Source organism: Rhinopithecus roxellana, chromosome 5, assembly GCF_007565055.1.
Source record: "Rhinopithecus roxellana isolate Shanxi Qingling chromosome 5, ASM756505v1, whole genome shotgun sequence".
Lineage (NCBI taxonomy): Eukaryota > Metazoa > Chordata > Mammalia > Primates > Cercopithecidae > Rhinopithecus > Rhinopithecus roxellana.
The window spans coordinates 105749390-105763504 of NC_044553.1; positions in this window are offsets into that span (position 1 = coordinate 105749390).

The following is a 14115-nucleotide window of genomic DNA, read 5'->3' on the forward strand; positions in this document are numbered from 1 at the left end:
CCAAGTAGCTGGGACTACAGGCGCCCGCCACCATGCCTGGCTAATTTTTGGTATTTTTAGCAGAGACGGGGTTTCACCCTGTTAGCCAGGATGGTCTCGATTTCCTGACCTCGTGATCTGCCCGCGTTGGCCTCCCAAAATGCTGGGATTACAGGCGTGAGCCACGGCGCCCAGCCTAGTTTTGTTCTTTAGACAGATATTTTGAAATCACTCATCAGAAAATATTGATAGATGGGACATACATCACAAAATCCTTGTAGTTGCAATAAACAACTTGTCAATATATGCGAACTATTTTCCCCTCCATTCTCTCGAATTAAGGGACTATTTAAGGGAGGATTGATTCTCCTATGAAGCAACCATTTGGGTAGAGGGCTGGGTGAATCAATTAGCCACACCATTGTTCTAAATACTCAGCTTTAACATTCTTGGCCATGTCCAGTTCATTCTCTGACCACAAAAGTTCAGCTTGGTTCCTTGCCTGAATTTTCTTCTATGTAAAGTCAGACTTTCTGTATCATGCCTATTTTTTGCATTGGTTTTTTTTTGTTGTTGTTGTTTGAGACAGACTCTGGCTTTATTGCCCAGGCTGGAGTGCAGTGGTGCAATCTCAGCTCACTGCAACCTTTGCCTCCAGGGCTCAAGCAATTCTTCTGCCTCAGCCGCCCGGGTAGCTGGGATTACAGTCATCTGCCACCACGCCTGGCTATTTTTTTTTTTTTTTGGTGTATGTATACATATATTTTTTGAAATGAAATTTCACTCTTGTTGCCCAGGCTGGAGTGCAATGTCATGGTCTCAACTCAGTGCAACCTCTGTCTCCTGGGTTCAAGTGATTCTTCTGCCTCAGCCTCCCAAGTAGCTGGGATTACAGGCACCTGTCACCATATCCGGTTACTTTTTTTTTTGTAGTGACGGGGTTTCACTATGTTGACCAAGCTAGTCTTGAACTCCTGACTTCGAAGTGATCCACCCACCTCAGCCCCCAAAAGTGCTGGGATTACAGGCATGAGCCATCGCCCCCAGCCTGCCTTTTTTTTTTTTTAAGATGCTTGGTCATATAAACAGATCATGCCAACTTAAAAAAATCTATATGCTTTCAGCCAAGCATGGTGGCTCACGCCTGTAATCCCAGCACTTTGGGAGGCTGAGGTGGGAAGATCTTTTGAGCTCAGGAGTTCAAGACTCTCCTGAGCAACATAGTGAGACCCCATCTCTACAAAAAAAAAATGTCAAAAATTGGCTTGACGTGGTGGTGCACACTGGTAGTCTCAGCTACTTGGGAGGCTGAGGGAGGTGGATCACTTGAGTCCAGTAGTGTGAGGCTGCAGTGAGCTGTGTTTGCACCACTGCACTCCAGCCTGGGTGACAGAGAGGGAGACCCTGTCTCAAAAGAAATGTAAAAAATTGGCCGGGCGTGGTGGCTCACCCACGTCATCTCAGCACTTTAGGAGGCCAAGGTGGGTGGATCACTTGAGGTCAGGAGTTCATGACCAGCCTAGCCAACATGGTGAAACCCCATCTCTATTAAAAATGCAAAAAAAAAATTAGCTGGTCATGGTGGCAGGTGTCTGTACTCCCAGCTTCTCGGGAGGCTGAGGCACGATAATTGCTTGAATCTGGGAGGTAGAGTTTGCGGTGAGCCGAGATCACGCCATTACACTCCAGCCTGGGCAACAGAGTGAGACTCCATCTCAAAAACAAAACAAAACAAAACAAAAAACAAATAAATCAAAAGAAATTTTTAAAAATCTACATGCTTACATATTCGTGTGGGAAGGAGAATAATTCTAAATAATAAATAAACGTAAATCATTAGTATATATGTCTCTTCCAATCCTTTCTTCCGTCCTCGGTGCTGACAGAAGTATCCCTTCTTCCTCATAGGGCTAACTTCTCTGCTTGTCTCTGGTATTAGGCAGGCAAGCTTTGGTGTTTTGGAGTCATATGACCTGGGTTCAAATCCTGACTCTGCCATTGACTAGCAGTGTGATTATGGGTGAATGACTTAGCTTCTTTGAGCCTCGGTTTCCACCTCTGTAAATGGGGAATAATGCATTTTTACGGAAAACGTCTGGTCCAGAGAAGCTAATTACAATAGTATTATGCTGGCATCATACTCCAGCTGACCTTTTTTTTTTTTTTTTTTTTTTTTTTTTGAGACAGAGTCTTGCTCTGTCACCCAGTCTGGAGTCCAGTGCCCAGCTAATTTTTTTTTTTTTTTTGTATTTTTAGTAGAGATGGGGTTTTGCCATGTTGGCCAGGCTGGTCTCGAACTCCCGGCCTCAAGTGATCAGCCCACCTCGGCCTCCCAAAGTGCTGGAATTATAGGTGTGAGCCACTGCTCATGGCCTCCAGCTGAGTTTTTGAAGCCCTATTCCTCCCTCTCCTGCCAGCTTTATAACTGCTGCCTTTACCTTAGAAGAAGGAAGAAGGAAGAGAAGAAGGAAGAGAAGGAGAAGGAGAAGGAGAGGAAGAGAAAGAGGAGGAGGAGGAGGAGGAAGAAGAAGGAGGAGGAGGAGGAGGAGCAGGAGGAGCAGGAGGAGGAGGAGGAGGAGGGAGGAGGAGGAGAAATAGCAGTAGTACAGCTTTCCTGACCTTTAGAAAGAAAAATACACCTCACTTCACTCTGTTATTCTTTCTGGTTAATGTCTTACTTTTCCCTTTCATTGCAGAGTCAGTGTTCTCAGATTGCATGTGGTTTACTGCCTCACCGTTCTTTCTCCCTTTTCTTCTTTGCCATGAGTCACCTGCTGTGACACTTTAGTGACCCTTAAGATACTTCAGTAAAGACCAGTGGGTTGGCAAATCCAGCAAATCCCTCTTTTTTTTTTTTTCTGAGACAGAGTCTCACTCTGTTGCCCAGTCTGGAGTGCAGTGGCGTGATCTTGGCTCACTGCAACCTCCACCTCCCAGGTTCAAGCAATTCTCCCTGCCTCTGCTTCCTAAACAGCTGGGATTGTAGGTGCTTGCCACCATGCCTGGCTAATTTTTGTATTTTTTAGTAGAGAGAAGGATTCACCATGTTGGCCAGGCTGGTCTTGAACTCCTGACTTCAGGTGACCGCCTGCCTTGGCCTCCCAAAGCGCTGGGATTACAGGCATGAGCCACCGCACCCGGCCAACTTTCTCTTTCTTTTATTATTTGAGATAGAGTCTCACTTTGTCGCCCAGGCAGGAGTGCAGTGGCATGATCATGGTTCACTGCAGCCTTTACCTGCTGGGCTCAAGCGATCTTCCTATCTCAGCCTCTCAAATAGCTGGGACTACAGGCAGGTGCCACAATGCCCAGCTAATTTTTTTATTGAGACTGGTTTTCTCCGTGTTGCCCAGGCTGGTCTTGAACTCCTGGGCTCCAGCAATCTACCTGCCTTGACCTCCCAAAGTGCTTGGATTACAGGCGTGAGCCACAATGGCCAGCCTCCCCTATCTGTCTCTTTTCTTCCGGATTTCACCACTGTGACATTCTGCACTCACCACTTCCCCCACCCCACCTTTTTTTTTTTTTTTTTTAATGTTTTTCTACTGTAGCTCTCATGACCACCAGAAGTCACCCAACCAGGCAGATCAGTATCCCTTATCAGTTCACCAGTCCTGAATAATCCTTGACACTTGCATCTTCCTAGATCCCCTCTTTGAAACAGTGTGTCACAACTTTTCCTTTTTCTTCACCCCCCCACCCCCATCCCCGCCCCACACTCTGGTGACATTCCTTCCCTCTTGCCTGCGGTTACTTCAGAGTCAGCACCTGCACCCGTACTTGACTCCTCCCCTCCAGCTCACAAGCGGAAGTATCTTCCTAGCTAAACTCAGCCTCTCCACGTTTGCTCTCGATCTCTCCCCTCCCACCATTTGGTCCCCCTTAGGGGACAGAACAGATCATGAGTGATGCACCTTCAGCTTCTCCTGCTCTGCTTTAAAATCCTGTTATCCTTTAAAATTCTTCCTTGCCCTCACTCCCCCACTGCATAGTTACTGCCCTCTCTCTTCTCCCTCATTTCTGCCATCAAGCCCAAGCTCTCATGAAGCATTCATTTAATCTTAACAGCAGCTCATGAGGATGGTGTCAGTATTGTCCCTATAAAACAGAAGTAGAGTACAGTTGTTTTATTAAACAAGATCACCTGGCAGGGTGCTTGTTTTTTTATTAAACAAGGTCACCTGAAGCCAGAGAGCTGGGCTCAGAGTCTGTGCCCCTGATCACTATGTCATACCACAATGCATACTTCATACTGGATGGCATCTGTTCCCAGCACTCAGCTCAGTGCCTTGCACATACATAACAGGGGATTAATAAATATGTCTGGCTGAATAAATACATGCTGCAGGTTCTTATTCTTTCACTCTTAGAATGACTCACTAGGCTGGGCGCGGTGGCTCACACCTGTAATCCCAGTACTTTGGGAGGCTGAGGCGGGCAGATCACAAGGTCAGGAGATCAAGACCATCCTGGCCAACATAGTAAAACCCCATCTCTACTGAAAATACAAAAATTAGCTGGGTGTGGTAGCACGTGCCTGTAATCCCAGCTACTCAGGAGGCTGAGACACGAGAATTGCTTGAACCCAAGAAGCAGAGGTTGCAGTGAGCCGAGATCATGCCACTGCACTGTAGCCTGGCGACAGAGCAAGACTCTATCTTAAAAAAAAAAGACTCACTAATCCAGGGATTCTCGAAAAGTGTAGGGGCTTAGGTTTATGCCTACTTTTCTGAAAGAAGCCACAGTTCTCATGAGTTTGTCATAGGAGTCTGTGTCCATAACAAATTAATAACTTTTGTTTTGGTTTTTTTTTTTTTTTTTTTTTTTTTTTTTTTTTTTTTTTTTGAGACAGGGTCTCACTCAGTCAACTTCCTGGGCGCAAAGGATTCTCCCAAGTAGTTGGGACTACAGTTGTGTGCCACCACACCTGGCTATTTTTTTTTTCTTTGTATTTTTTTGTAGAGATAGGCTTTTGCCATGTTGCCCAAGCTGGTCTTGAACTCCTGGCCTCAAGTGATCTGCCTGTTTTGGTTTCCCGAAGTGCTAGGACTACAGGTGTGAGCCACTGCATTCGGCCACAACTGCTTGATTCATTCATTTTTCTGTCTCCAGTTTCATTTCCCTCCTTCCCCTCCCCCTTACATCCTGTACAATGCCAGTAGATGACTAGATTGTCAATGTCTCACTTTAATTCTGTTGCTGGTAAAAACATAAGAATAGGCAGGGCGGCACAGTGGCTCATGCCTGTGATCCCAGCACTTTGGGAAGCTGAGGCGGGCAGATCACCTGCAGTCAGGAGTTCAAGACCAGCTTGACCAACATGGCGAAACCCTATCTCTACTAAAAATACAAAAATTAGCCAGGTGCGGTTGCACACACCTGTAATCCCAGCTGGTAGGAAGGCTGAGGTGGGAGGATCACTTGAAGCTGGGAGGCAGAGGTTTCAGTGAGCCAAAATCACACCACTGCACTCGAGCCTGGGCAACAGAATGAGACTCTGTCTAAAACAAACAAACAAACAAACAAACAAATATATGAATTATTTATATATATGAATAAATAACTTTCCTCTACCTAAAAAGTCTTGAATGCCCTCACCCCACTGCTTCCAAGATAAAAAACAAACACTCTGGACCAATAGCCAAAGTTTTCAGTAATCAAACCCAGCACACTTTACCAGTACTCCCATTTTTCTCCTGCTTGAATCCTCTGCCCCAGGCAAACCAAAGCCTTCTAACTTCAAAGCCTATGTTCTAACTCATCTTTCAGCAGTTCATTCAACAATAATGTATTTCATTCCTGCTCTGAACCAGGCATTATGCTAGGGGTGGGAATACACAGATGAATACAACACAATTTTACCCTTGAGAAAGCATCAATCTAATTTGGGAGAAAGATGTGAAAACAAAAACCTAAAAACATGGAATGACAAATTGTCCCTGGGAGTTATTCTTGCCTGGAGGTGGGGTGCAGCCGAAAGTAAAGGAGACTTTTCTACGTTCAACATGTCTGCACTCTTTACTTGTTTCTTTTATAACATGCATGCATTACTTTTGTAACCAGGGGGAAAAAATCACAGTACATGAAAATTATGATTAATTCAATTCTGAACACTTGAGTTCAAAGAAAAAGCCCATAACTGTCAAAAACTTAGTAAAATTAAGGAAGAAAGGACAATGAACCAATAGAACAAATGGACAAAAGCTATGAATAGGCATTTCTCAGAATATGAAACATTTATGGTCAATAAATATATAAAGATATATTCAACTTCATTAATCATCAGAGAGGTACAAGTCAAAACCACAGTGAGATTCCATTTGATATCTATTTGAGTGGCAAAAATGAAGAAATCTGACAATACCATGCATCGGAGAGGACGTGGATCAAGAGAATCTCATATACAATGTTGTTAGAATTGTAAATTGGTTTAAAAAAATCAAACCAAACCAAAACAAAACCCCAAAACCACTTTGGTAAACAACTGGAAATTATCTTGTAAAGCTGAACATTCACAATAGAATTGTGACCTACCAATTCTATTTCTATGTAAATACTAAAGAGAAAATCTTACACTTGAGCACCACTGGGTTTTACATGAAAGTTCTTGGTAGCACTTTTGCAATAACAGAAATCTGCAACAACCCAATGCTCAATATCGGGCAATTCGTTGTATTAGTTTGGGTTCCCCACAAGCAGACCCTGAGACAAGGACTTGGGTGCAGGTTGTGTATTTGGGAATTGATGATGTGGAGGACAGCAGGTCTAACGGAGAGTAACGAATGAGGTAGGGTAGGAGGGAAAGCCAGCGCAGGGTGCGTGATTTTTGGAGACCTCTGAAAAGTGTATAAAATGCCTCCCAGAATTGTCCATCTGAAGGATAGGAGACTGGGGCATTTATTCCTTGGCTCACACCTGCCACTGGTTGAAGGTTGTGTTAATTCTCTTTACTTTCAGGCTATGCCTGTAAGAGGGCTGAGTAGGCTCTTACGGCTTTGAAAAGGCCCTGAAACAGAAATTGGAGAGGCCTAAGACCTGGCACTTGCAGCGGAAATTGTCAGTAAGTGAACGCTCCCATGAAACTGGCCACCATATATTCAGGGCTAACAGGCCAAGGAGAATACAGGCCACCAAGAGTTTCTGTTGCACTGGAAAAATGAAAGTTAGCATAGTCACACATTAGAATCGTCTATAGCAGCTGCAAGAAATATATGCAACTATATGCATCAAGCCTGAGATGAATTTTAACAATATAACACAAAAAGTGAAAAAGAAATCCCAGGATATTACATAGGAAATGACACCGTTTTAGTAAAGAAAACAAGAACTAAAATTAACTATATTTTGGGAACATGTATGCGTGTGTGTGTGTGTGTGTGTGTGTGTGTGTGTACACAAATATATGAGTTACTGTACCCAACTGGTTTTTCAGTTTTCAAAAATTTATATATATATGTGTGTGCGTGTGTGTGTGTACACACATGTATACAAATACTGCTGGAATGCAATGGTGTGCTCACAGCCCTTTTAATTTTTTTTTTTTTAAGAGATGGAGGGGGTCACACTATGTTGCCCAGGCTGGACTTGAACTCTTGGTCTCAAGTGATTCTCCTGTCTCAGCTCTCCAAGTAACTGAGATTACAGACACATGCCACTGTACCCATTCTATTTTTTTTTTTTTTTTTTTTTTTTTTGAGACAGAGTCTAAGCTCTGTCACCCAAGCTGGAGTGAAGTGGCGTGATCTTGGCTCATTGCAACCTCTGTCTCCCAAGTTCAAGCAATTCTCCTGCCTCAGCCTCCCATGAAGCTGGGATTACAGGTGTGCACCACCATGCCCAGCTAATTTTTGTATTTTTAGTAAAGATCACATTGGCCAGGCTGGTCTCAAACTCCTGACCTCAGGTGATCCACCTGCCTGGGCCTCCCAAAGTGTTGGGATTACAGGCATGAGCCACTGTGCCTAGCTCCCATTTTACAATGTTTTATTTTTATTTTTATTTTATTTTTTATTTTTTGAGATGGAGTTTCTCTCTTGCTGCCCAGGCTGGAGTGCAATGGCGCGATCTTGGCTCACCACAACCTCTGCCTCTTGGGCTCAAGCGATTCTCCTGCCTCAGCCTGTAATACCAACTACTTGGTATTACAGGCATGTGCCACATGCCCGGCTAACTTTGTATTTTTAGGAGAGATGGGGTTTCTCCATGTTGGTCAGGCTGGTCTCGAATTCCTGAGTTCTGGTGATCTGCCCGCCTCGGCCTCCAAAAGAGCTGGGATTACGGGTGTGAGCCGCTGCACCTGGCCCATTTTCCAATTTTTAATAAATTTTTAAAACAAAAATGTTTTTGCTGGGTACAGTAGCTCACACCTATAATCCCAGCATTTTAAGAGGCCAAGGCAGGAGGATTGTTTGAGGCCAGGAATTTGAGACCAGCCTGGGCAACATAGAGAGAATTGTCTCTACAAAAATAAAATTAAAAATGAATACATTTAAAGACAAACAAACAAGAATTAGTTGTGTGTGGTGGTGCAAGCCTGTGGTTCCAGCTACTCAGGAGACTTAGGTGGGAGGATCACCTGAGCCCGGGAGGTTGAGGCTGCAGTGAGCCATGATTGCACCACTGCACTCCAGCCCGGGTGACAGAGCAAGACATTGTCGTCTCTAAATACATATATATACATAGATATACATATATACATATGTGTATATATATACACACACACGCACACACACATATAGATATATAAAACAAGAAAATGATAAACACAAGATTAGGCACTGGGTAGGAGGATATGTGTAAGTAGTCAATTCAGCCACTGCAGCCTTGAACTCCTGGGCTCAAGCAATCCTCCTGCTTCATCCTCCCAAGGACCATAGGTATGTGCCCCTATGCCTAGGTTTTTTGTTTGTTTGTTTTTTGTAGAGACAGGGTCTCTACGTTGCCCAGGCTGGTCTCAAACTCCTGGCCTCCAGCAATCCTCCTGCCTTGGTGTCCCAAAGTGCAGGGATTACAGGCATTAGCCACTGTGCCTGGCCAAGGAGGTTAATTTTGTTCCCTCCTAAATCCCCAGGGCCTAACAGTTCCTGGCACATGATAGGCACCAAACAATTATTTGTTGAATGCATGTAGTTTAGCTAGGAAGAAGAAATATAGGCTAAGAGCCAATCGTGGAAGAATTTTTAATGCTCCAGTTCAACTCAGCTCAGACATATGTCCTCTTAATTTCTTCCCTAGCTCAGACTCCAGCTCGGTATTTAACCAAACAATAAAATGGTCTCATTTCTGGCCCTCACCCTCATCAGTTACTCTTTTCTACCTCTTCAACCGGTCTTACTTGCCTTCTTGCTACCTCAGCTTTTCATCTCTAGAAGCCTTGGTTTTCCAGGTTCCCTTAAGGCCCTTGGCCACATGCTTAGGCAGTTTCCACACTGTCAGATGATCACACACCTGCTAGGTATTCTTGCCTTTGCTCATACCGATCCACCCTTCACCCTTTTGCACTCTGCTCTTTACTTCCAGAGGTGGACTTGAAAGCAGCAGCATCTGGGCTCTTTGCTTGTAGGCTTCCTGCTGGGCTCAGCCAGTGAGAGGTACTGAAGGAGATCTGAGAGAAAGAAGAGAGGAAGGGCTCTTCTTTCCTCCAAGCTCCTGTTGGCTGTCCTTCTCCTACAGCTACAGAAGGACTGGTAACTGTTCCATCTCTTTGCCCCTTCAGGCCAATGGTTGATAATGGCTTCGCAGTAGACGCTAGACCTGGGGTGCTTCACTGTCCCTTTTTGGTTTCCCTCAACCCTGCTTACATCTCTGTACACTGTCCCTTTATTAACTCTCCTCGGATACACATTTTGAGCGGTTCATTTGTTTCCTGCTGATCTTAGTTGATACAAAAGCAAAAACATACAATAGCATATATTTAAGAAAATTGAAATGATTCACAAAATTCACCCCTTTAAAACATACAATTTAGTGGTTCTTAGCATGTGCCAGCAAATTGTATCTTTTTTTCATTTCACATGTAATCAAATGTTTCTCTTGTGTCAATAAGGTACACGTTTCACATCACCAGTTACTTAACCATTCATAATGTTTCTAAATTTTCACTATCATTCAATAAGTACTATGGTAAACATTGTTGTGTATGTGGCCGTTTTCTTTTGGGGAGTAGTATTTCTCTTTTTTTTTTTCTTTTTTTTGAGACGGAGTCTTTCTCTGTCACCCAGGCTGGAGTACAGTGGTATGATCTCAGCTCACTGCAACCTCTGCCTCACAGGATCAAGTGATTCTCCTGCCTCAGCCTCCCGAGTAGCTGGGATTACAGGCATGCACCACCATGCTCGGCTTATTTATTTATTTGTTTATTTATTTATTTATTTATTTATTTATTTATTTATTTATGGTAGAAACAGGGTTTCACCATGTTGGCCGGGCTGGTCTTGAACTCCTGACCTCAGGTGATCCACCTGCCTCAGCCTCCCAAAGTGCTGGGATTATAGGCATAAGCCACCATGCTTGACCTCAAATTGCTTTTTTAAAGGATAGCAATTTACCCTGCCATGGTTTTCTCTTGACTGTACCAACTACATCATCTCTTTAACATTGAAAGTACATAAGGTATGTATACTTTGCTAATGTAGTAAGTAGTCTTAACATTTGAACTTCTTTGACAGCCATACCAATTCTAAGCCATTTAAAGCTGATTTTAGCTAAATGGGACTGGAGGGTCAGTGATTTTGAGGGCATGGGGTGGAGAGAAGGTTAGAAGGATTTGCTGTCCAACTTTCTTCCTTCTATTTTTCCAGACTCTTCATCTTGTTTATATATTAGTTTCCTTCTCTTCATTGAGCTATTGAGCTATGCTTCTTCAGGGCCTAGGATAGTGTCTGGCACTGTCCACAATATCAATAAACATTTATGAAATGGATAAATGATGGAAGAATAAAGTTATGAAATATGCACAGGGTTGGTCATCCTAATATATGAGCATTAACTGTGCATTAACTGCTCTCCTTCTAATGGACTCTCCGGAATCAACACTTTCCATTCCCTTCTAATAAATATGGTGCTAATGCTCAAGGACAGATAAATGGTTTGGGTTACTTTCTGGAATACCTACATACTCATTCCTGCCAGTTGAGCTACATGCTTAACAAGAGTCTGCTGTCCTAAACCTGTTTATGGTAGCTATATGCGGGAGTTTAATAAACTGATGAATTATCCATCAGTTTATTAAAATTACATAAACAGATGAAACATAAGCATGAAAAGAGCTGTCTCTATGACATGTCAGTTGCATGCTTTGAAAATATTAGCTAAAGAGCAGTTGAAATTACTACTAAATCAGATGTGAGCAAAAGAACTACGAAAGTTTTTTTTTTTAAGCCTCTACTTATACTGCTTTGTAAGAAGTTTTAAGTACACAGTCAACTTGGAAGCCAGGTGTGGTGGCTCACACCTATAATCCCAGCACTTTGGGAATAGGTGGGTGGATTGCTTGAGGTCAAGAGTTTGACAGCAGCCTGGACAACATAGGGAAACCCTGTCTTTACAAATATATGTGTATTTTTGTACAAATATATGTATATTGTGTATACACACACACATATATATTTATCTTTATATATATGTCTTTACAAATATATATATTTGTAAATATATATATATATATACACACACACACACATATTTGTAATTAGCCAAGTGTGGTGGTGCACACCTGTAGTCCTAGCTACTCAGGAGGCTGAGGTGGGAGGATCCCTTGTGCCCAGGAGGTTGAGGCTGCAGTGAGTCATCATCACACCACTGTACTCTAACACTCTAGCCTAGGTGACTGTTAAAAACAACAACAAAAATAAAGGAAAGCATAGAAAATACATCATGGATATGATTTATGTAAGAAAGACAGCAGACAGCTCAAGAACAATAATCAATAGAGGTTTGGTCCTAGGTCTAAAGATTGGCAAGGCAAGTGCGTGTTCTTTATAGTTTTGAAGTTAAAATGAAATATTAGGGTATATATTCGCCATTTGTTGTTATTCACTGCTTAAATATTCTTTTCCAATTAAAGGATGAACTATTGGGCCAGGTCTAATTTGTTTCGGCATTAGGGGTCGGGAAGGGGATGTAAATCCTTATCCTTATCCTTTAAATCCTTTTGTTTCCATAGAAAGGCAGGTAGGAGTCAATTTGTTCTGATTCTTCCACCAGAGACTTAGCTAATTGCTGAATTCAGACCTGCCTGACCTAAGAGAGGGTGCAATCTTCTCTAATTAGACATGGTTAATATCGTTAGGCCTCTGCAAAGGGGAGAATGGAGGTTTGGGGAAAATAATTTTATTTTTTATTGTTTCCTTTTTATGGAGAACAGGGTCTTGCTATGTTGCCCAGGCTGGTCTTTAACTCCTGGGTTCAAGCAATCCTCTCACCTCTGCCTCCCTAAGTGCTGGAATTACAGGTGTGAGCAACCATGCCTGGCTGGAAATAATTTTAATTCATGGAAAAATATTAAAAAGCTTATTGGCCACCATCTAAGCCACATTCTTCAGTTCAGCTTTATTGGCAATAAAATTGATATTTTCACCTTTCCATTGCTTCCAAATTTATAAGGAAGAGATTAAACTTATTGCCCTTATAATACTCCAACAGTGTTAGATAAGATAACCTCAATGTATTGTCACAACTAAGATAACAGTTACAATCAATAAATTATTTTTCCTTTTATTTTAGTCCATGATTCTATTCATTCAAATAAAAAATTGTCTCTGGTCTACCTTGTTTGAAGTTTAATCTGTATCTTGAGCTGGACAAAGAAGAAAATATTTATAGCCCCCGAGAAATATTGATATTAGGAAACATATGCTGACAAAGGAAGAGAAACCCAAACATGGCTCCTGTTAATCCTTCCATCTCACCCCTCCACAGCATCTTAGAAGAGTCTCGTCTGTCCTGTTGATTTCTGGGACATGTAAACATGGCAAGCTTAAGGGTGCAGGCTATCTGGCTATAGTTGAGCCTCTTTTCAATGTCCTTTGTGACCCAGCAGGGGGTTATGGAATCAATGTAGTAGGTCCTGATCAGCATTTAAAAATAATAAGATTAATTAGTTGAAAATATCAGAACGCATTAATACATTTCATAAAATAAGGGTAGTATTTCATGAAACTTTTGTCTTACAGGGGTGTGTGTGTGTATAGGCATGCGTATGTTCTGGGTTGAGATGTCAAATACATTTCTTTTTTTTTGTCAAATACATTTCTTATGGAGGATCGTAGTCAAAAAAGTTTTCTAAGTACTAGTGTAAGGTACATGTTTATTTTCCTTTCCATTTTGCTCTTTGCTAATTTGTTCTCGCTCTGAAACTCTCCTGAAAGGTGAAGAGAAATTGTAGTAATTAATAGCCAGAGAAGCAAGACCCAATTTTCAGTCTGTAAACAGCTGGGATGCAAAGACTGTTGCCCCTAACTCATTGCTCTGAGTCAATCAAATGTCCAAATATTAGGACTGATGGGTTGAGACCTAAAACCTCATTGAGTAAGAGGTTACAGGACAATTTATTTGCAAATTTATTACCTGCACTGTTCAAGCCTCAGTGGTTCTTCCTGACATGCAAAGGACACAGGGTTCAGCTTGGCATTCCAGACCATTTTTGATATAGTCCTACCTTACTTTTCCACACTGATTCCCCTACTTTTCTTCTACACCAGTCCTGTGCTCCAGCCAAATGAATTTCTTGGTGCTCCCCTCTGAACACTCCATCTATTTCTCACTCTGGGTTCTTGGTTGCACTGTTCCTTCTGCCTGGGACAGTCTCCTAACCCAGTCCATCTCTACTTGCTAAAGTCCCATCTACACTTCAAAGATTCATTTCCAAATTCCTTTCCAGAGTCCTAATATCTTTTTCTTTTTCTTTTGAGACAGAGTCTCACTCTGTTGCCCAGGCTGGAGTGCAGTGGCGCAATCTCAGCTCACTGCAACCTCTGCCTCCTGGGTTCAAGTGATTCTCATGCTTCAGCCACCCAAGTAGCTGGGACTACAGGCGTGCCACCATGCCTGTACTTTTAGTAGAGACGGGGTTTCACCATGTTGGCCAGGCTGGTCCCATACTCCTGACCTCAAGGTGATCCACCAGCCTCGGCCTCC